General features: G+C 41.9%; 1 protein-coding gene across 2 annotated transcripts in view; it reads right to left on the bottom strand.

Moving 5' to 3' along the window:
• LYPD6B (LY6/PLAUR domain containing 6B) overlaps positions 1-26,840 on the bottom strand; it is a 234,389-nt gene that overhangs the window by 63,515 nt on the left and 144,034 nt on the right. Inside the window, exon 1 of one of the 2 annotated variants that reach the window (XM_049712498.1) lies at positions 9,641-9,717. The exons of the other annotated variant lie outside the window; for it this stretch is intronic. The gene's annotated coding sequence lies outside the window, so the exon portion shown is untranslated. Of the gene's footprint in view, positions 1-9,640; positions 9,718-26,840 lie in introns of those variants that run through there. 2 annotated transcript variants of the gene reach the window in all.

Below are 26,840 nucleotides of genomic sequence, written 5' to 3'. Positions count from 1 at the left end.
ATGTTGTTTAGTGATATATTTCAAGTTCCTGAAGATAGAGAAAGGTGACAGAATCGCTGTTGTAAAAGCAACTGCTGATTTTATTTAAACCCAGGAAGGATTAGTTAAGAATCTGTGAAAGAGGCAGGATTTTCAACTAACCCACAAACTTGCATCCAGCATTTGCCTTTTTCTTTTCCACGTGTCAAGCTCTCCCATGAACATGTGATACCTCAACTAAGTCTTAAAAGACAGCTCCCCCTCAAAACTAAGTTTCTCTAGGTCTGTGATGAACATAAAAATTAAGGACTTGGAAATAAACTGAACTTTGGAATGAACTGGAACTAAACACACGTGCCAATCAATACTGATCTCTACCATTACATGTAAACCGAGACAATTTACTCTCAGATTTGTCATCCAAATCATATACAACAGGACCCAAGAATAGTACTGAGGACAGTGGCATGACAAGGGACAGGTAGTAAAATGGAAACCAGCTTCCCTTCAGTGTACCTATATCTCTTAGCACCATCACAAGGACAAGGCCTTCAAGGGGCTCTACTAAGATCCCCACTGAATACTCAGTGGTCAACCTGCAGCACTTCTGAGAAGGTACAGGCTCGAGGTGCTCCCAAATCACCATTCATTTTCATAGCCATATCTTTGCCCTTTAGATCATCACCAGGCAGGCTGGAGGGTCTGGTTGCTCATACGATCATTCTACGCTGACCACAAAGATGGCCACTTAGACCATACCAGACAACACAATTCCTCAAATAGACACATAGTTAAAGACCTGAATCTATACAGTATCTTTCCAGAATGAGCCATGGCTCCGTGTCCAAGGCGTGTTTCTGTAATTCATATTACTAAACAGGTATCTTGGCCTTAGCGTCCACGGCCTGAAGATTCTTATTCGGTTGAAACCAACAGGAACCAGCCGGGATGACTCAGGGGGAATGGTAATGATGGGATGAGTAATCCCTCTCTTGAAGTCACCAGTTAGGATAAAAGCAATTGTTGATTACCTGACGGGACAGGTTTCTCAGGCTGGCTGAGAACAGAACAAATAAATCAATGTCACTTTCCTCCCTAACATCTTAAAACTCTATATTTTATATATATTTAAAGCCTGTATTTCAGCTCACAATTCAAGGAAAGCTGTCCACAGAACTATCCATTAGGCCTCTGGTGAACACAGGGATGGAGGAGACAGGGGAGAAATGGCAGTAGGAACATTTGTAACCTTAGTGGAGAGAAATCCTATAGGAACGCTACCTGGCTCTCTGCTTGTGGTCACTGCCTTGGCTATTTTGGGAATCCTGTATATAAAACTAATCCAATGTCTTTTTTGGTTTGTTTGTTGGTGGTGTTTTTTGTGGTATGCAGGCCTCTCACTGCTGTGGCCTCTCCCGTTGCGGAGCACAGGCTCCGGACGCGCAGGCCCTGCGGCCACGGCTCACGGGCCCAGCTGCTCCGCGGCATGTGGGATCTTCCCGGACCGGGGCACGAACCCGCGCCCCCTGCATCGGCAGGCGGACTCTCAACCACTGCGCCACCAGGGAAGCCCCCAATGTCTTATTCTAATAGGGTAAACACATGCGGACAAGTCAGGGCAAAAGCCTCTAACATGACAGTTCATTTTAAAGACTGGAAAACTGAAAACCTTTCCCTTTCAGAGTTATAACCAATCTCAGAAGAAAATCCATGAATGCATCAGGGATTCTCATTTCCTAATTAATCTCAATCTCCCCACTATTTTCCGTATTGCTTTACTCGAATTTACCCTTTTGGGGGAGATATGTTAAAATACGGTTTACTTGAAACTAGTAGACAAATAAGCACAGTATAGTGAATAAAGACAACAATACTGTATTATAATCATCAAACTTGCTAAGAGACTAGATCTTAATTATTCCAACCACTAAAAAGGGTTGATAATTTTGTGACATGATAGAGGTGCTATAGCTACAATGGCAATCACGTTACAATATATAAATGTATCAAATCAGCATGTTGTACACCTTAAATTTACAGTTATATGTCAAATACATTTCAATTAAAATTCTGAAATATAGTTTAATTACTAATGAGGTGCTACTAAAAATATATAGAAAATAATTTAATAGATGGCCAAGTAACCACCTACATTACTGCCTCATATTAGAGTTCTGTTGGATAAAAGCCAAATAGGTTTATACCATATGTGATTCTGGCAACAATCTGATTGGATACATTGCTGAGGCTCCAAAGTAAACTTAAGTGAAAAGGCTTGACCACGTACTTGATCAAAGTATACCTGAAGTTTAAATGCAAAAGACAAGCTAGGGCCCTGGGATCGGAGTGTGTGCTTCAGGTGACATCACTGTCCAAACACATTTATTCAACATCCATCTGGTGGCACTACCCGGGGTGGTTAGCACAGATCTGCCATCCCAGAGTAACCAGCTTTGCCCTTTTTATCCTAGCACGGATCCACATTCAGCTAACGGGAGAAACACAGCTATTAAGTAGACAGGACTCAATGTTCCCGGGTTAAATATGGAAAGCGACTGTGGGGAGAACAGAATCGGGCACTGGTTTGTTATGTGCAGACCCAGAGGAAGTTTTCGACTCTATTATAGAAAGACTTCCTGAAGATGAAATTTCGAGAGCCACTTAAGGTTAAATTTGAAATGCTGCCCTTTGGTTGGATTACTGATAACCACCTTTCAAGAAAGAGCGACTGAGGATGGTAAGAAAGTTGCGAAACACAGGGATATCAGCTCAGTGCTTTGTGACCGTCTGGAGGGGTGGGATAGGGAGGGTGGGAGGGAGGGATACGCAGGAGGGAAGAGATACGGTAACATATGTATATGTATAACTGATTCACTTTGTTATAAAGCAGAAACTAACACACCATTGTAAAGCAATTATACCCCAATAAAGATGTTAAAAAAAAGATTTAAATTAACATTAAGAGAAAAAAAAAAAAAGAAAGTTGCTAAGGAGCCCATGACCGTGGGGTGTATAAATATGCATCCTAACTACTCAGAAACTGCCTTTCCCAGCTCAGCTTTCCTGCCAAGAGCCAGCCTAGAGCAAAGTTTTTTCTTTTAACTCCCTTTCTGTGTTTACTGTTGAGCAATCATCTTCACTGCTAGGAAAAAAAAAAAAAAAAAAAAAAAAAAAAGGAGGGGCTTACACAAACTTTCAGGGGTTACCTTCGTACAACATTGGTCATAAAACCAACCAGAAAGGGGAATGATGAAACCTGGCAATCCCAGGGTGAGTCAAAGCTGCAGTAAATTCAAGGAAGTACCACACCTGAAGTGTCTTCTATGGGTATAAGGTGAATAACCTCCCCTTCTGGAGGATGAGGACTTCTGCGAGCACTCAAGAGCACCGCGACGGACCCTGGTTTGCTAAGCGCACTGTCTCGTCCTGCTCATCACTGTGCCAGGCGGCCCAGCTGCCTCTCACCTGCCTCCCCTCACACACATGCTCACATCCTTCTCCTGGGTACCGCCAGTCCCCAAAACAGGCAACGTCAGCAAGAGCCACAGGCATCCAATGTTACTCCACCAGCCCACTGACAAAGGTGCAGGCTTTGGTAGCCCAGACTGACCAGACAGGAGGGAGCTAAAGGAATACCGCTCTGTTGGACAGATCCACCCAGGAAGCAATTAGGTTTATAGTCAGGAAAGAACAGCCCCAAAGGCCTCAGAAACAAAAGCAGCTTCCTGCCTGTGTTCTGTCCTCTCATTCCATGTGCTGTCGTAAAGGTAGGCTGAGCTATTCGGCTGCAATCTCTGACAGTCAGGCACTGTTTGGAGAATCTCTGCTGTAGAGACCTGCCTGTCAGGGTTTCATTTCTGTGCTAGGGCATCAACTGTCTCAGCTAGTTTGAATAACAAAAAAGGGATGTAAGCTTCCAAAAGGGAAAAATACTTAATGCAAAACAGGATTATAAACTCTCCCAGATTAGCTGAAGGAAAAGATTATAAAGGTAACAGAGGTTCCACTACTATGGGGAAGGCATCCCTAGGATTCTGAACTTGACAATCAAGGAGTTTTTGGGGTGGGAAGGTGAGAGGTGCTGGAAGAGGAGGGGCAGCCAGCAGCGCAGGTCTCTCCAGTCCGACCCCATGTCCTTCCCGCTCTGGTGGGCTGTGCACATCCAGATTGCCTGGCTTCCCACTCAGATTCTCCTCGAGTCCATTAGGGTGAACAGGCAGGTTCTCATGTGTGCAGAAGATGTAGCAAATACCTCTCAGGAGTGGGAACGGTCACTGATGCTAACCTGAGTCAATGTAGGAGGAACAGGAGGACATCAGAAGGAGGAGGCTGGCTGTGGAGTCAAGAGACAGCAATGGGATTTGATGAAGAGGAGATGCTAGAAGGCTGAAATGACTGCTCTGAAGTCTTAGACTGGTGGTCTCGCCCCCATTCTAGTGCTCAACGCAAAGTGAGAAATGACCCCTTTGAGACTCAAGTCTAATCCTGGCTCTAAAACCTGCCCCACACCTACACCTCTCACACCGAGGAGGCTGCAGCCCCATTACTAAGATACGGGTGCTGCGGACCACTTAATCCATGGCTGCAAGGACGGTCTTAGAAATTCAGCAAAAGGTGTCATTCTCCTTAGATAAACCACCTGGTACTACCTGGAGATGGACAAAAACTGTATAAAAAAAGGTTGTTAACCCACCCTCTCCCTGGGGTAGTCCTTAAACAAAAAGCTAAATAAACACAACGTTCTTTTCTTTGGAGCTGAGGCTTTCTGATTACCTGAATCTAAGAACAAGAGGGTATCCAAAAAGCTAACAAGGACATTATTAAATATTCTCATCCTTCAATCACTTTCCCAGCAACAGAGCAGAGTGACACCGTGACCAGACACCCCACACATACACACCAGGAGAATTACTCTCTGTTCCATGGGGTCTAGTGTCTTTATTATCTCCAATGAGGGTCTCCTACAATGTGTCTAGACCCATTTCTGGCCAGACGGGTAAACCCAGAAAGACCTAGTGCCCCTCTCCAAATAGCCAATCCCCCTGTCTCCAGAAAAACTACATGGTCCAAGAAAGAATTCTAAGCGTCAGGAAGGTTTAGTTTCCATTAACTTGAGAGGTTCTCTGGAACCAGACCACCTGGGGTAAAATCACAGTTCTGCCACTTAGTAGCCTTATGACATTGGGGGAAGTTAACATCTCTGTGCCTCAGTTTTCTTGCCTATAAAATGGGGATAAAGTAATACCCACTCTTCAGATTCTCTAATGACCAAATGCGTTACAATATGTAAAGGACTTAAAACAGTGCTTGGCATATAGTAATAACAATATTAATGTTTGCTGTTATTATCATTATCTTTATTGTTATACTCTTGGGTATGTTACAGAAGACCTCTGTTTTCCAGATGTCTCTCCTCTCAGATGGGCTGAAGATACCATCCCTACCCCAGGATGATTTAAAGTCAAATAAAATAATTTTAATTTCAGAATGCTTTCATATCAAAATTAAGAGCCTAGATAACATTTAAATGGCCATGAATTCTTTGCAGCGATTCCCACGAAGGGGTAGAGTCTATTTTCAACACCTTCCCCTTGACTCTGGGCTGGCCCTATGACTTGCTTTGACCAAAAGAATGTGCAGCTTCAGTGCTTACCCTCTTACCAGACACTTCTGTCATGTGAAGGAGCCTGAGCTAGCCTGCTGGAGGATAAGACCACATGACAGAGATGAATCATCCCAGCTGAGGCCCCCATATCAACCCCCTCCCGGCACCAGCTGAGTATGTGGCATGAGTGACCCCAGGGGAGACTAGCAGACCCACCACCCAGCTGAGCCCAGCCCAACTTGCTGGCCCACAGAATCATGAGCAGATAAAATGGTGGTTGTTTTAAGCCACTGAGTTTGGGGTGGTTTATTACTATGCCATAGATGACAGATACAAAGGCCTAAACAAACGAGGCTTTATTATCAATGACATTTCAAACACAAACAGACACATGAAGCCATGCCACTTGTCTATTTGTCAGCAGATTTACCAACCACCACATGGTGCTTCCAAGCTCTCATCCCACCCACGTGAGGCCAGTGAGGCCACTGCAGTCAGCACATTAGCTTGGGAAAAGCTAAGGCCAATTAATGATCATACCTGGAGAGATGAAGGCAAGCTTTCTGCACCAAGGTAGACACCCAATTAGGTCTTTTCGTGGAGGGTGGTAGGAACTCAAACTTTTGTTCCTTTTAGTCTGTGATAGAATATAGGGCCAGAAATGGCAAGATTTGGCTTCCTTGGAAGCAGCTTTATTCCAGGAGTCTTGGCTATTGTATGATGATGTGGATAGATGCCTTCAAGGCATGAGCAAACCAATTCAAGGTTAGTATCACCAGGTGAGAATCAGGGGGAGCCTGTCAAAACAAACCATGTAATCCCCATGGGTCCAGACATGCGGCTCTAAGGAAAGCAGGAAGCCCCAAATGCCCTTATTTTTCCTGCTGGTCAAAATGAGAGAATGATTACATTCTAGGCTATGATTTTGCTGTGATCTAAACAAAAATCTATCTCACCCTACAATACAGGGGAAAGAATACAAAGTCCCACAAATCATTGTTCTTTCTTCTGTAACATGAGGGAAGCACAGACAATCAACTTTGTAGGGAAACTGTTCTGAAAGATGCTCTGAGAGACTCTGTAAGCTTAAGTCCCTATTTATTGCAAATAAAACCATCACATCTAAACGAAACAATCTTACTCATTAATTTGATAAAGTCAGGCAGCCATTGGGCTAAAGATTCTTAAACAAAGACTAATAGCATTTGTACAGACATATATTCATTTGCTCGACCTCTATTTGTTGAGCACAGACTTTGTACTATCTATTCTGTGGGTGTGTAGGCCTGGGGAAAAAGTTGGCAGGGTTGGGGCACAGAAGTGGGAATGGCAAGAATTAAACTGAAGGGGCTAAGACATTTCACCTTCTAAGAGCCCACAGGTCTGGTCATCTCGGAAAACAAAATTTCCTGCTCGAAGCAACTCAGCATAACCCAGCTGAGCCCTTCCAGAATTGCCGCGGCAATTGGAGCTGACTGGGTTATAAATCAAGAGCGTTCAGAAAACTCCTGATTTCGAGCAGTTACAGCACTGACTAGATGTAAGTGGTCCACAGATGAAGACGCTAAGATGAAGTAATTTACCCAAAGGACTTGCAGCTAGTTTCAATGCAGAGCCTATTCTGGGTGTCTTGAGCTATAGGCCAGCAGGACTCCTGCCAAACCCCACAGAGACCCCTTTCAAGATACAAGGTATTTACAATGTGAGGGGGCATAGACACCCCACAATTCCAGCCCTACTGTCAGCAGACAGAAATGAGCTATCAATATGGTGAGGAGTGGCCTGCACCTGTCACATGCGAGCAACTCAAAGAAACACCTTCCTGTGGCCTAGACTTAAGAGCCCTCTAACCATATGCACTTAATAGAGGGCTCAGCAGCCATTAAAATAGGCTTATGAGAACAAAGGCACAAGAAAATACTTATGTTAAACTTAAAATTCAAAACTTAATACAGAATAACTATGTGAACACACTATTCACAAGAGGAAAAGCCATAGCAAAACACACTAACATGTTTGTGACTATAGAGTGAGGATCTTTTAAAACTGGCTGGGTTTTTTTTCAAATTTTATTTTATTTACTTTTTTGTAATAGAGCAGGCTCTTATTAGTTATCTGTTTTATACATAGTAGTGTATATATGTCAATCCCAATCCCCCAGTTCATCAAAACTGGGTGATTTTTATTCCTCATTCTTTCTGCTGTTCCCTATAGGCTGAATATTCTTTAACAATCTTGAACTATTTATATATTTTTGAATGTTTTGGCTACCTCAGTGCAGAAGACACAACATGTCAACGGTAGGTGGAGGTCAGAGGGCAAAGGGCAGGTGAACAGGGGCAAGTGTGAAAGCCGAGAGGAGTGCCGGCCACAACACCTGCATGCGGGTCAAAGCTGCAGTGAGGCTGGACCCCGTTCTGTGCTGTCCGGAGGGTTACATCCTGTTCTTTGGGGCTTGGCTGTCTAACTTTGGGCCATTTATCTCTTTAAACCCCACTTTCCTCAACTGTAAAAAGTAGATGTTAATAGGACCTTCCTCATAGGAATACTGTGCAGATGGAGAGAATGCAAATCAAATGCTTAGCCTAGGGCCTGGTAGAAAGTAGGAGCCAACAAATGTTAGCTGTCGTGATGGTAGTGATAGAGATAGTTAATATTAGAGTTACTTTTTATTGCCATTATAATCATTATTATGATTATCACAATCATTATTATAATGTTCCTAACACTGTGTGGAACCTGTGACTGAAAAGAAATTAAGTTTTCTAAGTTTTCTTGCTTTGGGAGATAATCCAATAGCCTCTGTTTGTCTCATTGCTGGACCATCACTTCTCTGATCTCCATATTCTTCAGATTAATAGCAGACTCTTAAGTTCAAGTAACAGCTTGCACACCACCCAGTATGCCCAGGGGAAAACAGTGATGATGATATGCAGATTCCTACTTGTCTTCTTGAACTTAATTAGGGTAGTACCATGTCATTCTTTTAACAAGGCAAGGAGTAAAGCATCTTAGTAGATATTCGACAGAATTTTACTTTGTACTCGAAACATATAATTATCATTAACAAACACGAGCACTAATAATTCAATCTGCTCTTTAGACAAGAAACAGGAAGGTACACATGGCCCTGGCCCATCAGTTCACAATCTCAGACAACTCCCTTTGGAGGATGCCTCCCTCACCCATCGGATGCAAGGTGGGAAGTCTGGTTGCAAGGCAGAGGGCCTCTGGGCTGGGAGCTGACAGCCCAACCAGGCAGATGACTACTTAGCGGGCCAGGCTCAGGTCCCTGAAGCCTCAAGAAGATATTCCTTGGCCTCGGCAGCCTGACCTCAGAAAACCAGACGTCAGGTTCAGCTTTTTCCACTAAGAGAATGGAGACAGGCCTAACAATCGATACTGGTTGGCCTGTATGTTAAGCACCACACCTAAAACCAAAAGGGCCAAATGAATGAGGTAAAGAGCAATCGTCAGTAAAACACACAACTTTAAACATGCTCAAGTGGATGCTGCCACCGTTTCTTGGTTGGGGAAACACTCTCATCCTGTTTTGGATCAGGAAATACCTTCTAATCCTGAACATATAAATGTGCTATAATTACAAATGCTCAAGAATAGTCAGCGAGTACCCTTAGTAAGTAGAGTTAGCAATGTATTTCACTTGATGTGAACACTTTTGAGCATTGCTCCTACCCCCCACATGTTACCACCCCCATCCCTGGGATAGTTACTCTGGAAGGGTCTCTTTTAATTGACCAAATTAGTCCATCATGTGGGAAGCAGAGAAGTCTCACCACTAACCACTCCCTAGGCATGGGCACTCCCTCCTTGGGTTCATCAGAAATATAATTAACTTAAGCCAAAACCAGGCTTCTGAATCCCAGGACAGCAGTGAGAAGCAAACGATTAGGATGGAAAAGAAAACCTGGCAAACCGCTGAGGAGATGGACAAAGACAGAGGCCCAAGATATTCAGGAGTCCATGAGGAGCCTGACCTAACCCAGTGCTCCCAAACAGGAAGCCGACGGTTGTCCAGCATCACTTGATTCTTACCTTAAGAGAGCAAGCGAGGTTGTCAGGCTCCTCTCTCCAACAGTGAAGAGGTCTGCACCCAAACAAAGTAACCAGCCTCCCAAAGATAAAGAGATAAGATCCACCCCTGAGGATGAATTACATTCCTGAACAACTGGAATGTTTCCTAACAAAAGGCAGGTCCCTGGATGTCTGAAGACTTTTCAGAATAGAATAGCAGCAATATAATCAATTGAACAGTATCAAACGCATGAAAGCCCTGGAATCAAGTTAGGTGGGGCTGTTAAAGCTACAGAGAGGGTGAGCTAAGGTTTTATTCACACACACCTGGGCCCCGGCTAATTGGAAATGGTAATAATTGGTGAAATCATACCCTTCATCAAGTCCCTCCACAAAAACGGCTGTTTACCAAGGAGCTAGCAGAACTCCGTATAACACCGACATGTATCAGGGTATGTTACAGGCAGGTCAGAGCATTCACACGTCAATACACAATGAAGACTCTGTGCCATTTAACCAATGCTGCTTTGGAAGAAAGCCCTGGCAGCTGACGAAATAATGACATGAGACTTGAACCTAGATGAGATGGGAGGGAGTCAGAATATTTTTCTACATGCACTCAAATAAGCGAGTATAAAAGACAAATAACAATTATGCCAAATTTTAAGGAAATTCTATTATATATTTATATCCCTACCTGTGATGGTTAATTTTATCTGTTTAACCAACTTGGCTGGGCTATGATGTCAAACACCAGTCTCCATATTGCTGTGAAGGTATTTTTTAGACATGATTAACATTTAAAGGAGGGAGATCAGTCAAGATGGCTGAGTCGAAAGACACTGAACTCACCTCCTCTTGCGAGCACACCAAAATCACAACTATCTGCAGAACAACCATCAATGAAAAAAATCAGAGCCTACCAGAAAAGATCTTCTACAACTAAAGAAACAAAGAAGGAATCATAAGGAGATGGGTAAGGCGGTGAAACAGGAGGGAAGGGGGCAGGGCACAACCTTTGAAAGAATGACATAGCCCAAGGACATGACATAAACGGATTAGAACCAAATGGGTCCAAGATGATGGACAAGTCACTTCCACTAGACCTTGAGCCTCAGTATACGCTCATTGTAACACATCAGCAAGCTAAATGACACACCCACAGACGCCATGACAGTTCTAAGGCCGACCATGAGGATCAAAGAGTGGGCGGTTCCTGGAAATCTCCACCCCTTCCTGAAATAGCTGGAATACTCCTCCCACTCATTAGCCTATGAAATTACCCACCACTATAAAAACTGACAACCCTATACCCTGGTGCCTTTCTCACCTTCTGAGATGGCCCACACTCTGTCTGTGGAGTGTGTTTCTCTCTAAATAAATCCACTTCTTACCTATTACTTTGTCTCTCACTGAATTCTTTCTGCGATGAGACATCAAGAACCTGAGCTTCACTAAGTCCTGAAACCAGGTGTGTGATCTCAGTTGGGAGACTGTGGGTTTTGGCCAGGTTCAAGTCCCAGCCAAGTGGGTTCAAGACCCAGCCAAGTGGGTTCAAGTCCCAGCTGCATGGGTTTGAGTCCCAATCAGCGTTTTGGCCAGGTTTGAGTCCTGGCCATGTGGGTTCAAGTCCCAATCTGGGTTTAGGCTGGGTTCAAGTCCTGGCACATGAGTTCAAGTCCCAATCTGAAGTGCATGGTTTCACTTCTACCACATGGACACTGGTGCTGGTGGGCACCATTTTGGAATCCTCCCTATAGCTTATTATTCCCAGGACCCAGCCCTCCCTGGCTCAACAGCCTCTAGGCACCAGTGCTGGGATGCCTCAGGCCAAGCAACTAACTGGGTGGGGATGCAGACCCACCCATCAGCAGACAGGCTGCCTTAAGACTCCCTGAGCCCACAGCTGTCTCTGGACACAGCCCTGACCACCAGAGGGCCCAGGACCCAGCTCCACCCACCAGTGAGCAGGCCCCAGCCCCAGAATCCACTGGGCCCTGGCCTCACTCTCCAGGAAGCTGGCTCTAGCCTCTGGACCAGCCTCATCCACCAGGGGGCAGACACCAAATGCAAGAAAACACAATCCCACACAATCCCGCAGCCTGCAGGCTCAGCTTGTCCACCAGTAGGCCAGACCCTGCCCTGGGACCAGATGGGCCATGGCCCTGCCCACTAGCAGGCCAAAACAAGCTTCAGAACACTCTGGACTCTGTATGCAACTGTGTCAGGAACTGCACCCCCCTCCCACCCCCCCAGCAATGTGACACCAGCTCTGGGATCCCTGGCTCTGCAACCAGATTCCAGAACCTGGCTCTACCAGCCAGTAGTCCAGCACTAACCCCAGGACTGGGCTTTACCCAACAGTGGGCAAGCAAGAGCACCAGAGTCTTCTGGACACTGACTTCGCCCACCAGTAAGCCAGCACTAGCCCCAGGGTCCCCCCAACCCCCAGTTCCACAGTCATCTGCCCCATGACCTAGTCCAGCCAACCAGAAGCCAACAGCCTCTGCACAAGGCAGGGCATGGCAAGTGTCTGGGCCGGGGGCCAACCAAGCCTACCAGACTGCCCACAGAGTCAGCCCACTACAACCGAAGAACTCATGCAGCCCTCATATGGGGAACTCCTAGAGCATACAGCCTGGGGGACAAGAGTGGAGTATGCTTCTGGATGCATAGGACATCTCCTACAAAAGGCCACTTCTTCAAGGTCAGGAAACATAACTAACCTAAGAGATATATAAAAATACAAAGAGCAACTTAGGCAAAATGAGGTGACAGAGGAACATGCTCCAGATGAGGGAACAAGATAAAGCCCCAGAAGAAGAGCTAAGTGAAGTGGAGACAGGCAAACAACCCAAGCATGAGTTCAGGGTAGTGATTGTAAAGATGATCAAAGAACTCGGGAGGAGAATGGACGCACAGAGTGAGAAGTTAGAAATCTTAAACAAAGAGATAGATAATATAAAGAACCACCAAACAGAGACGAAGAATACAATAACAGATGAAAAATACACTAGAAGCAATCAACAGTAGACTAAATGATACAGAGGAATGGATCAGTGAGCTGAAAGGCAGAGTAGTAGAAATCTCTGAGACTGAACAGACAAAAGAATGAAAAGAAATGAGGACCATTTAAGAGACTATTAGGACAACATCAAGCACACTGATATTTGCATTATAGGGGTCCCAGAAGAAGAGAGAGAGAAAGGGGCTGAGAACATATCTGAAGACATAATAGCTGAAAACTTCCCTAACTTGGGAAAGGAAACAGTCACCCAAGTGCAGAAAGCACAGAGAGTCCCATACAGGATTAACCCAAAGAGGAACACACTAAGACACACTGTAATTAAAATGGCAAAAATTAAAGAAAAAGAGAGAATATTAAAAGCAGCAAGGGAAAAGCAACAAATTACAAAGGGAACACCCATAACACTATCAGCTGACTTCTCAGCAGAAACTCTGTAGGCCAGAAGGGACTAGGATGATATATTTAAAGTGATGAAAGGGAAAAACCTGTAACTAAGAATACTCTACACAGCAAGACTCTCAACCAGATTTGGTGGAGAGAATCAAAAGCTTTACAGACAAGTAAAAGCTTAAAGAGTTCAGCACCACCAAACCAGATTTACAAGAAATGTTAAAGGACCTTCTGTAAGTGAAAAAGAAAAGGCCACAACTAGAAACATGAAAATTACAAAATGAAAAAGCTCATCAGTTAAGGTAAACATACAGTAAAGGTAGAAAATCATCCACACCCAAAGCTTGTAGGGAGGTTAAAAGACAAAAGGAGTAAAATCATCTATAACCACAATAACCAGTAAAAGCATATGCAAAACAATTAGATGTAAAATATTCTATCAAAAACAGTAATCATGAGGGAAGGAGAGTATAAACATAGGGTTTTTAAAATGCATTTGAAATCAAGAGATCAATAACTCACAACAATCACATATGTATATAGACTGCTATACAAAAACCTCATAGTAACCACATCCCAAAAATCTGTAATAGGTGCACATACAAAAAGAAAAAAGGAATCCAAATTTAACACTAAAGATAGTCATAAAATCAAGAGAATAAAAGAAGAAGGAAGGGGGAAAAAAAGACCTACAGAAACAAATCTAAAACAATTAACAAAATGGCAATAAAAACACACATATCAATAATTACCTTAAATGTAATTGGGCTAATTACTCCAACCAAAAGACACAGACTGGCTGAATGGATACAAAAACAAGACTCATATTTATGTTGCCTACAAGAGACTCAATTCAGAGTTAACAACATATACAGACACAAAGTAAGAGGATGGAAAACGATATCCCATGCAAATGGAAATCAAAAGAAGGCTCAGGTAGCAATACTTATATCAGACAAAATAGACCTTAAAATAAAGACTGTTATAAGAGACAAAAAAGGACACTACATAATGACCAAGGGATCAATCCAAGAAGAAGATCTAACAATTTTAAATATATAAGTATCCAACATAAAAGCACCTAAATGGATAAAGCAAATATTAAGGGAATAAAGGGAGAAACCAACATTAACACAATAATAGTAGGTGTCTTTAACTCCACTTACATCAATGGACAGATCACCCAGACAGAAAATCAAAAAAAAAAAAAAAAAAAAAAAAACTGGCCTGAAACAGCACATTAGACCAATGGACTTAATACATATATAGAGCGCTCTATCTAAAAGCAGTACAATACACGTTCTTTTCAGGAGCACATTGAATATTCTCCAGGATAAATCACATGTTAGGCCACAAAACAAGCTTAGGTAATTTTAAGAAAACTGAAATCATATCAAGCATCTTTTCTGACCACAATGCTATGAGGCTAGAAAGCATCCTCAAGAATAAAACTACAAAAAATACAAGCCCACAGAGGCTAAACAATATGCTACTAGCAACCCATGGATCATGGAAGAAATCAAAAAGGAAATAGAAAAATAAATACAGACAAATGAAAATAAAAACAAGATGATCCAAAACCTATGGGATGCAGCAAAAGCAGTTCTAAGAGGGAAGTTTATAATGATACAAGCTTACCTCAGGAAACAAGAAAAATCTCAAATAAATAAACTAACCCTACACCTAAAGCAACTACAGAAAGAAGAACAAACAAAACCCAAAGTTAGTAGCAGGAAAGAAATCATAAAGATCAGAACAGAAATATAGACAAAAAAAAAAAAAAAAAAGAAAGAAAGGATCAATGAAACTAAAACCTGGTTCTTTGAAAAGATAAACAAAATTGATAAACCTTTAGCCAGACTCATCAAGAATAAGAGAGTGCCCAAATCAATAAAATCAGAAATGAAAAAGGAGAAGTTACAACTGACATCACAGAAATACAAAGGATCATAAGAGACTACTATGAACAACTACATGCCAGTAAAATGGAAAACCTAGAAGAAATGAACAAAATCTTAGAAAGGTACAATCTCCCAAGACTGAACCAGGAATAAATAGAAAATATGAACAGATGAATTGCCATTAATGAAATTGAATCAGTAATTTTAAAACTCCCAACAAACAAAAGTCCAGGATCAGATGGCTTCACAGGCAAATTCTACCAGATATTTAGAGAAGAGTTAATGCCCACCCTTCTGAAACTACTCCAAAAAATTGCAGAGGAAGGAACACTCCCAAACCCTTTCTATGAGACCACCATCATTCTGATACTGAAACCAGACAAAGACACCACAAAAAAAGAAAATTACAGGTCAAAATCACTGATGAATGCAGATGCAAAAAATCCTCAACAGGGCTTCCCTGGTAGCACAGTGGTTGAGAGCCTGCCTGCCGATGCAGGGGACACGGGTTCGTGTCCCAGTCCGGGAAGATCCTACATGCCACAGAGTGGCTGGGCCCGTGAGCCATGACCGCTGAGCCTGCGCGTCCAGAGCCTGTGCTCCACAATGGGAGAGGCCACAACAGTGAGAGGCCTGCATACCGCAAAAAAAAAAAAAAAAAAATCCTCAACAGAATACTAGCAAACCAAATCCAATAATATATTTAAAGGATCATACACCATGATCAAGTGGGATTTATCCCAGGGATGCAAGGATTTTTTCAATATCTGCAAATCAACATGGTACACATTAACAAACTAAAGAATAAAAACCATGTGATCATCTCAAAAGATGGAGAAAAAGCTTTTGACAAAATTCAACATCCATTTGAATGGTTTAAAAAAAAAAACCCTCCAGGAAGTGGGCATAGAGGGAACATAGTTCAACATAATAAAGGCCATATAGGACAACTCACAGGTAACATCATACACAATGATGAAAAGCTGAAAGCATTCCCTCTAAGGTTAGGAACAAGACAAGGATGCCCATGCTGGCCACTTTTATTCAACACAGTACTAGAAGTCCTAGCCACAGCAATCAGAGAAGAAAAGAAATAAAAGGAATCCAAATTGGAAAGGAAGAGGTAAAACTGTCAAAATTTGCAGATGACATGATACTATATGTAGAAAATCGTAAAGATGTCACCAGAAAACCACTAGAGCTCATCAATGAATTCAGTAAAGTTGAAGGATACAAAATTAACATACAGAAATCTGGTGCATTTCTATACATTAACAACTAAGATCAGAAAGAGAAATTAAGGAAACAATCCCATTTACCACTCCATCCAAAAAAAAAAAAAACCTAGGAATAAACCTACCTAAGGAGGCAAAAGACCTGTACTCCAAAAACTATATGACATTGATAAAAGAAACTGAAGATCACACAGATGGAAAGATACACCATGTTCTTGGATTGGAAGAATTAATATTCAAATGACCACATTACCCAAGGCAATCTACAGATTCAGTGCAAGCCCTATCAAAATACCAATGGCATTTTTCACAGAATGAGAACAATAATTTTAAATCTGTATAGAAACATAAAAGACCCCGAATAGCCAAAACAATCTGGAGAAAGAACAGAGCTGGAGGAATCATGCTCCATGACTTCACCCATACTACAAAGATACAGTAATCAAAACAGTATGGTACTGACACAAAAACAGACACATAGATCGATGAAACAGAAAAGAGAGCCCAGAAATAAACACAGGCACTTGTGGTCAATTAATCTACAACAAAGGAGGCAAGAATATAGAGTTGAAAAAAGACAGTCTCTTCAGTAAGTGGTGCTGGGAACTGGACAGCATTCTCCAGCACCATATACAAAAATAAACTTAAAATGGATCAAACACCTAAATGTAAGACCAGAAACCATAAAAATCCTAGATGAAAACAAAGGCAGAACACTTTTTGACATAAATTGTAGCAATATTTTTTGGATCTGTCTCCTAAAGCAAAGGAAATAAAAGCAAAGATAAACAAATGGGACCTAATTAAAATCTTTTACACAGCAAAGGAAACCACTGACCAAATGAAAAGACAACCTACTGAATGGGAGGCAATATTTGCAAATGATATGATTGGTAAAGGGTTAATATCAAAAAATATATAAACAGCTAATATAACGCAACATCAAAAAACTAACAACCTGATTAAAAAATCGTCAGAAAAACCGAATAGACATTTTCCCAAAGAGGACATGGAGAAGGCCAACAGGCACTTGAAAAGATGCTCAACATCACTAAGCATTGGGAGAAATGCAAATCAAAACCACAGTGAGCTATCACCTCATGCCTATCAGAATGATTCGTCAAAAAGAACACAAATAACAAATGCTGGTGAGGATACGGAAAAAAGAGAACTCTCCTGTACTGTTTGTAGGAGTGTAAACTGGTGCAGCCACTGTGGAAAACAGTTTACAGGCTAATCAAAAAACTTAAAACTACCATATGACCCACCAATTCCACTCCTGGGTATATATCCAATAAAAACCAAAACAGTAATTTAAAAAGACATACATACCACAATGTTCATTGCAGCATTATTTACAATTGCCAGGATATGGAATCAACCTAAGTGTCCATCAACAGATGGATAAAGAAGATGTGGTATACACACAAATGCATGCGAGTGCACACACACACACACACACACACAACAGAATACTACTCAGCCATAAAAAAGAATAAAAATTTGCCATTTACAACAACATGGATAACTTGGAGGGTATTATACTAAGTGAAATAAGTCAGACAGAGAAAGACAAATACTTTATGATGTCATTTATTTGGAATCTAAAACAAACTAGTGAGTACAACAAAAAGAAACAGACTCACAGATATAGAGAACTAGTGGTTATCAGTGGGGAGAAGGAAGTAGGGAGGGGCAATATAGGGGTAGGGAATTAAGAGGTACAAACTATTACGTATAGAATAAGCTACAAGGATAGACTGTACCACACAGGGAATATAGCCAATATTTTATAGTAACTATAAATGGAGTATAACCTTTAAAAACTGTAACTCACTATATTGTACAACTGTAACTTATATAATATTGTACATAGCCTATACTTCAATCAAAATTAAATCAGTGGGCTTTTAGTAAAGCAGATTACCTTCCATAACGTGGGAGGGCCTCATCCAATCAGTTGAGGCCTTAAGAGAAAAGCCTTAGGTCCCGCAAGGAAGAAGGAATTCTGCCTCTAGACAGCCTGTGGACTCAAGACTGTGACATCAACTCTTCCCTGGGTCTTCAGTCTGCTGGCCTGTCCTGCTCTCCACAGTCATGTGAGTCAATTCCTTAAAAATCAATCAATCAGTCAATATTTCTCTCTCTTTTCTTCTCTACACACACACACATCCTCCTGTTGGTCACGGTTCTCTGCAGAACCCCCAGAAACCATCTAATGTCAACAAAGGATGAAATGACTTATAAAATATGTGCACTATGTTAAGAAGACAACATAAAAAGAGGCTTGAAGAGCATGAGGAAAAGTTAGTCCACAGAAACATATTTTTGTAAAGTACTAAACTATTACTTGGGGTGGTTCATATATAAGGTCCTGAGCATCCTAGTGGCCAAAGCAAAGAAGAAAACACGTACAAGATAATCACATTGATTCTAAGGGAAAATACAGCGTATACCTCCAGAGTGTTAGTTTTTCTCATCATTGAGGAATTTCTCCCAAGGTGTTAACCTTCCCTTCCTTGGGTAAATTCTTATAAAGTATCTTTTATCATCCACACTGGGGGGTTGGGGAAGCAAAGTAATCAATTAATGGTGCCTCTAGGTATATACAGTAGGGGGTCTCCTTTAATGCTTCCTATTGCATCCCTCAATGCAAGAGAGCAGACCAAAGCACAATTCACCGTACTGACTTGGCAAAGCCAAAAGGGAGTCCAAGCAGACAGCCATCTGATCATCTGGCTTGAGCTAAGGAGAAAAACTAGAATTGCTGGAGGAGTTAATGGACTCCATATCCTCTGAGATAGTTCCCAGAAATAATATTAATTCTCCCAACAAAAAGCTGGATGGGAACTGGGCTACAACTGTCTGAGGCTATGGTCTCTGACAAAAGCCTGGAGTAAAGGTTTTCTCTATTGCTGATTAAGGGCAGAACCACAGCAAAACCCTCCTCAGATAGGTTTATAAGCTCAGGTAATACATCTCTGCCTCTACCTTCACATGCCCTTCCCCTTGTGTCTCTGTGTCAAATCTCCCTCTCCTTTCTCTTATAAGACCACCAGTCATTGCATCTAAGGCCCACCCTAAACCCAAGATGAACTCATCCCTAGATCCTTAATTACATTTACAAAGACTCTATTTCCAAATAAGGTCACATTCACAGGCACTAGGGATTAGGACTTACATATATCTAGCTTGGGAGATACTATTCAATCTACTACAATGTCCAAAACCAGACACAAAACCAGACGTCATCTTTACCACAAAACCGCATCCTCTTCCCAATGTTCTTCTTCTTATTAATGGAACCACTTCCTGGTCAGGGTCAAATTCCTGACTCAAGGCTAAATTCCTTGAGTCATCTTCAAGGACTCTCACCCACCTGCTCCCCAATACCAATCCATAATCCACAGTCAGAAAGTAGAGCAAATCAATTCTACCCTACAGAACTGCTCACGCCTGACCTCTCTCTTCCATGTCTGCTGCCTGACCCTCCCTGGTCCCAGCTTGAATCACCTGTCTTGGACCAGATCATTACTTCTTCCTACCTGCTCTGCCAGCTTCTTTTACTGACCAAGCCAGGTGCTGCTACCTTAAACAAAGCCCAATGATGCCATAACCCTGCCCACAAACTTTCAGTGGCATCTAACCAAATGAAGCCCCATCTCTTTATAGCCTAGCATCTGGGTCCACTAGAAAGAGTCCCAAACCCTTCTCCCAGCCTCATCTTCCACTGTTCCCCTCCATTTGGTTCAGGCTTTGGTTAAAGTAAATTATTGACTATTCTTAAAAAAGGCCTCTAAGGGCTTCCCTGGTGGCGCAGTGGTTGAGAGTCCACTTGCCGATGCAGGGGACACAGGTTCGTGCCCCGGTCTGGGAAGATCCCACATGCCGCGGAGTGGCTGGGCCCGTGAGCCATGGCTGCTGAGCCTGCGCGTCCGGAGCCTGTGCTCCGCAGCGGGAGAGGCCACAACAGTGAGAGGCCCGCGTAACGCAAAAGAAAAAGAAAACAAAAAACGGTAGAAAAGGCCTCTGAGACTTGAGGTCCCTCTGCCTGGGATTTATCCATCACTTCAACAAGGCTCTATCTTGACTATGTCTCCTGTTAATATCTTACACAGAAGAGCCCAGCTCAAAAGACAACTTATCCATAAGTCTTTGTCCAACTTCACCAACCACATTGGATTCCCCCTTCATTTAAAATGTCACAGCCTGCCAGACAGATAAGGCATCCTTGTTCTCTCCTCCACTTGGAGACTTCCACACGTGTCATAAACTTCATGAGAGAATCTGAATGGAACTCTGCTTTACTCACATACCTCTCCCCCATAATTTAGCACAATACCTTACATATAACATGTGCTCAGAAACATATGATCAATAAAATATATATTGAGTAAGTGAATAACACAGCCCTTGCCTTCAGGCAGTTTACATTTGAGGACAGGGGAGGATGGGATAGGACAAAGGTGAATAACAACGACCCACATTATAAGTACCATAAAAGTATAAATGAAATCCTGTAGGAAGCACAGAAAAAGCTTTTGAAAAGGGGGAAAGTTTCCTAGAGAAGGTAGAACTTAAAACAGATCTTGAAGGACAGACAGTATTTTGATGAGCAAAAGGTGGGGAGTCAGGGAAGAGAATTCAATACAGAAAAAACAGGGACTTCCCTGGTGGCGCAGTAGTTAAGAATCCGCCTGCCAATGCAGGGGACACAGATTCGAGCCCCTGTCCAGGAAGGTCCCACATGCCGCAGAGCAACTAAGCCCATGCGCCACAACTACTGAAGCGGGTGAGCCTAGAGCCCGTGTTCCGCAACAAGAGAAGCCACCGCAATTAGAAGCCCACGCACCGCAATGAAGAGTAGCCCCTGCTCGCTGCAACTAGAGAAAGCCTGCATGCAGCAATGAAGACCCAACACAGCCATAAATAAATAAACAAATAAATAAATTTTTAAAAACAGCATCTACAAGCAAAAGACACAGAGCCAAGTGAAAGCAAAAGACATTTTCCAGGCTCCACGAAGAGCAGAGTTTTCTGGCGCACTGAACAGATGGCGAGAATGAAAGGCAAGGATAAAAGGTAGGCCAGCATCTCAAATGCCATGCCAAGGACCTTGAAATTGACTCTGCAGGAGATGGGAGTCCTGGGAGCCTTTCAGACAGGTGTGATGTGGTCATGGGTGCATTTTCTGCAGAACCTAAACCTAGGTAGGCATCAGAATCATCTGGAGAGTTTCAAAACCGCTTCCTATAGACAGAAGAGTACAGAAAACAATACAACAATGCTCCATTCACAATAAAATCATGTCAACGTTTTGCCATTTTGGCTTTAGAATTTTTTAAGAGAAATAAACCATACCTCTCCTTGAGCGAGCTCCCCTTTGTTCTCCTCCTCAGAAATAAACACTTGTCTTCGATGAGTATCCTTCCTGTCCACATTTATACAGCTGGCCCTTCAACATGGGTTTGGTTCGAACTGTGAAGGTCCACTTATAGGTGGATTTTTTTCAGTAGTAAACACTACAGTATTACATGATTACGGTTGGTTATCTGAAGATGCAGAACCACAGATATGGAGGAATCCTGTATATGGAGGAACTGCACATACTGAGGGCTGACTATAAGTTAAGCGGATTTTTGACTGTGCACAGGGTAGACACTCCTACCCCTGCATCGTTCAAGAGTCAAATGTATACAGATATATGTATAGATTCATTAAAACTACACAGCATTGCTTTTGTCCTAAAATTACATAAATGATACATTGAGTAAACATTGTTCTAAATTTGCTTTACTCACTGTGAAGCATCTTTAAAAGTTCAGAGGCCTGCATCCCACCCAGACCTAATTAACCATAATCACTGAGTGGAGATATCCAGAAATACTCAGTTTTTTAAATCACAGTTCACTTTGATGTTACTAGATCTGCATTTGGGAGTCACTGGTATAGAAGATGAATTGGAGGGAAGATGAAATACAGGTAGAAACAGCAGTAAGAAGGTTTTGCAATAATTCAAGCAAGAGGCGATACAGTCCTCAGCAAGGGCAGTGGAAATGGAAACGAAAGATAAAGACAGGTTCTGAGGCCCTGTGAGGATAAAAGCAATAGAACTTTGTAACTAATTAGATTCTGGGGTGAGAAAAAGTAGTAGCTGAGAAATGGCCCTGAGGATCTGAAGTAAATGGAGGACAGTGACACCATTAACAGAAATGAAAAACACAGGAGGAAGAACAGGCTATGGGAGATAAAACTGACTTGGTTTTAGACATGTGAATGTGAGGTGTCAGCAGGACTTCTCTCCAAGTATCTTCAACAGGCATTTATACTTGCTAGACTAGGTCAAGAGAGAAGGTCAGGGCTCAGGATGCAGACCCAGGAGTCCCTACTTGAAGGTAACAGCTGTGCATATGGAAATGGCTATGTTTGTTTCAGAAGAGAGCCTTGGGCAGGTCCTTGGGGGATGCATATATTTAGGGGAGAGCAGATGAAGGAGAGCTAACTCACGACACTGAGTGGCGGCCAGAAGTAGGAGAAGGGTAGCTGGGATCTGGAAGCCACAGGAAGGATCCAAGAATCCACAGTAATCTGAGTGTGAGACTGAAGATGAGGCCAGAGAGAGATCATTAAACTGGAGAATCAATGACCTTTCAAAGATGAGAAAATACAAGGCTAAAGGAAGTAAGATGGAATTGGATCAGGAAGCAGGAAGACATCCTGTTAAAAATGGCAGACTGATAATACAAATTCCTGTGCTTCCCTTCCCAGATCCCCACTAAAAAGATATCCCATGCTCTTAGATTAGAAGAAGAAATGTTAAAATGGCCATACTACCCAAAGCAATCTATAGATTTAATGCAATCCCTATCAAAATACCCATGACATTTTTCACAGAACTAGAACAACTAATCCTAAAATTTACATGGAACCACAAAGACCCAGAATTGCCAAAGCAATCCAAAGGGAAATAAAACAAAGCTGGAGGCATAACCCTCCCAGACTCCAGACAATACTACAAAGCTACAGTAACCAAAACAGCATGGTATTGGCACAAAAACAGACATATAGATCAATGGAAAAGAATAGAGAGCCCAGAAATAAATGATACACCTATGGTCAATTAATCTTTGACAAAGGAGGCAAGAATACACAATGGAGAAAAGACAGTCTCTTCAGCAAGTAGTGTTGGGAAAGCTGGACAGCTGCATGTAAATCAGTGAAGTTAGAACACTCCCTCACACGATACACAAAAATAAACTCAAAATGGCTTAAAGACTTAAATATAAGACATGATACCATAAAACTCCTAGAAGAGAACATAGGCAAAACATTCTGACATAAATCATAGCAATGTTTTCTTAGGTCATCCTCCCAAGGCAAGAGAAATAAAAGCAAAAATAAGTAAATGGGACCTAATCAAACTTATAAGCTTTTGCACAGCAAAAGAAATCATCAACAAAACAAAAAGACAACCTACAGAATGGGAGAAAACATTTGCAAATGATGTGACCGACAAGGGGTTAATATCCAAGATATTCAAACAGCTCATACAACTAAATATCAAGAAAACAAACAATCCAATCAAAAAATGGGCAGAGACCTCAATAGACATTTTTTCAAAGACGACATACAGATGGCCAACCAGCACATGAGAAGATGCTCAACATTGCTAATTATTAGAGAAACGCAAATCTAAACCACAGTGAGCTATCACCTCACACCAGTCAGAATGGCTATCATCAAAAAAGACAACAAATAAGTGTTGTCAAAGATGTGGAGAAAAGAGAACCCTTGTGATGTTGGTGGGAATGTAAATTGATGCAGCCACTATGGAAACTTTATGGAGGTTCCTTAAAGACCTAAAAATAAAGCTACCACATGATCCAGCAATCCCATTCCTGGGTACATATCTGGAAAAACTGAAAATTCTAATTCGAAAAGATATATGCACTGCAACATTCATAGCAGCACTATCTACAATAGCCAAGACATGGAAACAACCCAAGTGCCCACCAAGAGGCAACTGGCTTCAGAAGATGTGGTGTTTATATATATACATATATACAATGGAATATTCCTCAGCTATTAAAAAAAGAATAAAATATTTCCATTTGTAGCAACATGCATGGATGTAGAGAATATTATACTTAGTGAAGTAAGTCATACAGAGAAACACAAATATTATGCAATTATCACTTATATGTGGATTCTAAAAATAACACAAATGAATCTATATACAAAACAGAAACAGACTCACCGACATAAAAAACAAATTTATGGTCACCAAAGGGGAGAGGGAGGGAAATTAGGAGTATGGAATTAACAGATACAAACTACTCTACATAAACTAGATAAGCAACAAAGATTTACCGTATAGCACAGGGAACTATAGTCAATATCATGTAATAACTTATAATGGAATATAATCTGAAAAAAATAACTGAATCACTTTGCTGTACGCCTTAAACACAATATTGTAAATCAACTATGCTTCAATTTTTTTTTTAATGGCAGACTGTAATACACGTTTCTGTCTTTCCCTTCCCAAATCCCCACTAAAAAGATTGTTGGTTAAAATGATTAAATGTTTCTTTACTTTAGTAAAGAAGCAGCTAACTGCAGAAGAGAGATTTTGGAAAATAGAAGGACAAATGGTAACTAATTTAGCTTTTGCTATTCTTTGCCCTGCCAACAGCCTGCCAAGTAGGATACCAACAAGAAACAAACTAACTTGTTCTGTAGAATCCCTGAGAGGCTCAGCACCTGAAGAGCAGGTAGCAAAAGGGCAGGGGTGGATCTTAGGTTGAAAACAGACACTATTTAAAAGCAGTCAGACTAACTTAGACCTCCAGAGCCTCTCCCCAGCTCTGCACAGCAAGGCATCTAACCCTACAAAAAACCAAGGCTTCATCCTTTGGAAAAAATTAAGAAGAGGATTCTCTGGCTTCAAAGGCATCACGCACAGTGGAGCAGTAGGATGAAGTGTAAAACTGACAACTAGCGGATTAGCAGTAATCCGCATACTCAAACGCCTGCTCCTACAACAGCAGCATCCAGGTATAGAACCACAGACCTTCTCCCTCCCTTGTCCCCCTTCATACCCCACCTTTCTCCTCACCCTCTTGGGAGACTGGACAATCTTCTGGAAAAACTAAGTGCCCCAGAGAAACACCCATATATACTCACCATCCATCACCTACAGGAGAGCCCCACCCACTTACAGCCAAGGATGACCAGAACTTTGGGGAAAGCCTCCCTACGTGAAAAACTGGAGCCAACCAAATGGACAAACAAATACAAGGAACTCAGAGACAATAAGGAAGATGAAGATGTTGTGGCAACCTAGAGGCTACAATGGTCCAGAATGCTATTTAATTTGGTCAGTACAGTTTCTTTATATGGAAAAATTCACATAAAAAACATAAAAATCTGTGTTTCTAATTTGTCTTGAAAAAAATTAAAAGCTCTGGCAATTCCAGACTCATTTGGTAACTCCACATGTCTAGAGCCAAGAACAAGAGCAAGAAACAGACACACCAAGCATGTGTGAGCTCGGGAGTTCTTCTGAGGAGAGGTTCTGAGCTATTACTGGATTCGCAAAAGGGTCCATGACCCCAAAAGAGGTAAAGAGCCTTGAAACAGCCCCTCTTCCTTTCCCAACATTTCACCATCCTCTGAGTGTTCTGCCCTCTGCTGCTCCCACATCTGTAGTTTGGCCAAGACATGCATTTCACTCCTTTAATGTCTTTTCAGTCACTCCCTCCAGCCCTTAATCACTTTTATGACTCTTTCTAAATTCCTCCAATTTGTTTAAATCCAACCACGAAGTCCTGCATTTCTTTTCCCTGGGAAGCTGTAACACAGTTTAGAATTACTATGCAAAAGTAAAAGCTTTTACAAGGAATATCCAAGATTTGACATGTCAAATCAACTTCTCACACGCAGCCAGCCAGTTTAGAAAGGAAAAATGCCGAGCATACCAGGGAATACGAAGACTTGGATTTTTGTGTCTAGATTTCCCTTATTATTTCTTCTGCATTAAAATTACATAGATAAATGGGTCAAGAGAGGTCTGTTCTTGCAGTTATCTTGAAATATTCTGAAAAAAAGGAAGAACCAAAACGACCCACAGCTTAGAACACAAGACTACAACCATCTCTGATTTGAAAAATACACACACACACACACACACACACACACACACACACACACACACACACACACACACATATGTTGGCTCATATGAATAAATTTGTAATCAGCCAGCCCTGCTCTACCCAAACCCAAGGCTTCTTGAAATCACATCAGACAATTTACTCTGACTGGAGGTAATCACAATACATAAGTTCCTGCCAAATGAGAATACATTTAAATCCCTCTTAAAGCTTTTCAAGATACAAAAAGCCTGCCCTTCAGAAACACTTTCTCCTGGGTTAATGAGTTGGATTATTCTGTTTATCGCAAGCCAGAAGTAACCTGGTAGCTGGGTCAATAAAATTCTTTCTCAAATAGCTTCACTGTGGGGTTCCTGCTTTCTTTTGTGTTTTGTTTTAAATGTGCAGAGTTATGGGCCATACAACTATCTACGGAGTCCCTGGAAGCCCAGTGGATATTGGGGCCTTGGGCACAGTAAGGCTCCAGGAGAACTTGAGTCAATGCCCCCGCGC

This window comes from Orcinus orca, chromosome 7 (genome assembly GCF_937001465.1).
Source record: "Orcinus orca chromosome 7, mOrcOrc1.1, whole genome shotgun sequence".
NCBI lineage: Eukaryota > Metazoa > Chordata > Mammalia > Artiodactyla > Delphinidae > Orcinus > Orcinus orca.
This window is presented reverse-complemented; position numbering and strand designations above follow the sequence as displayed.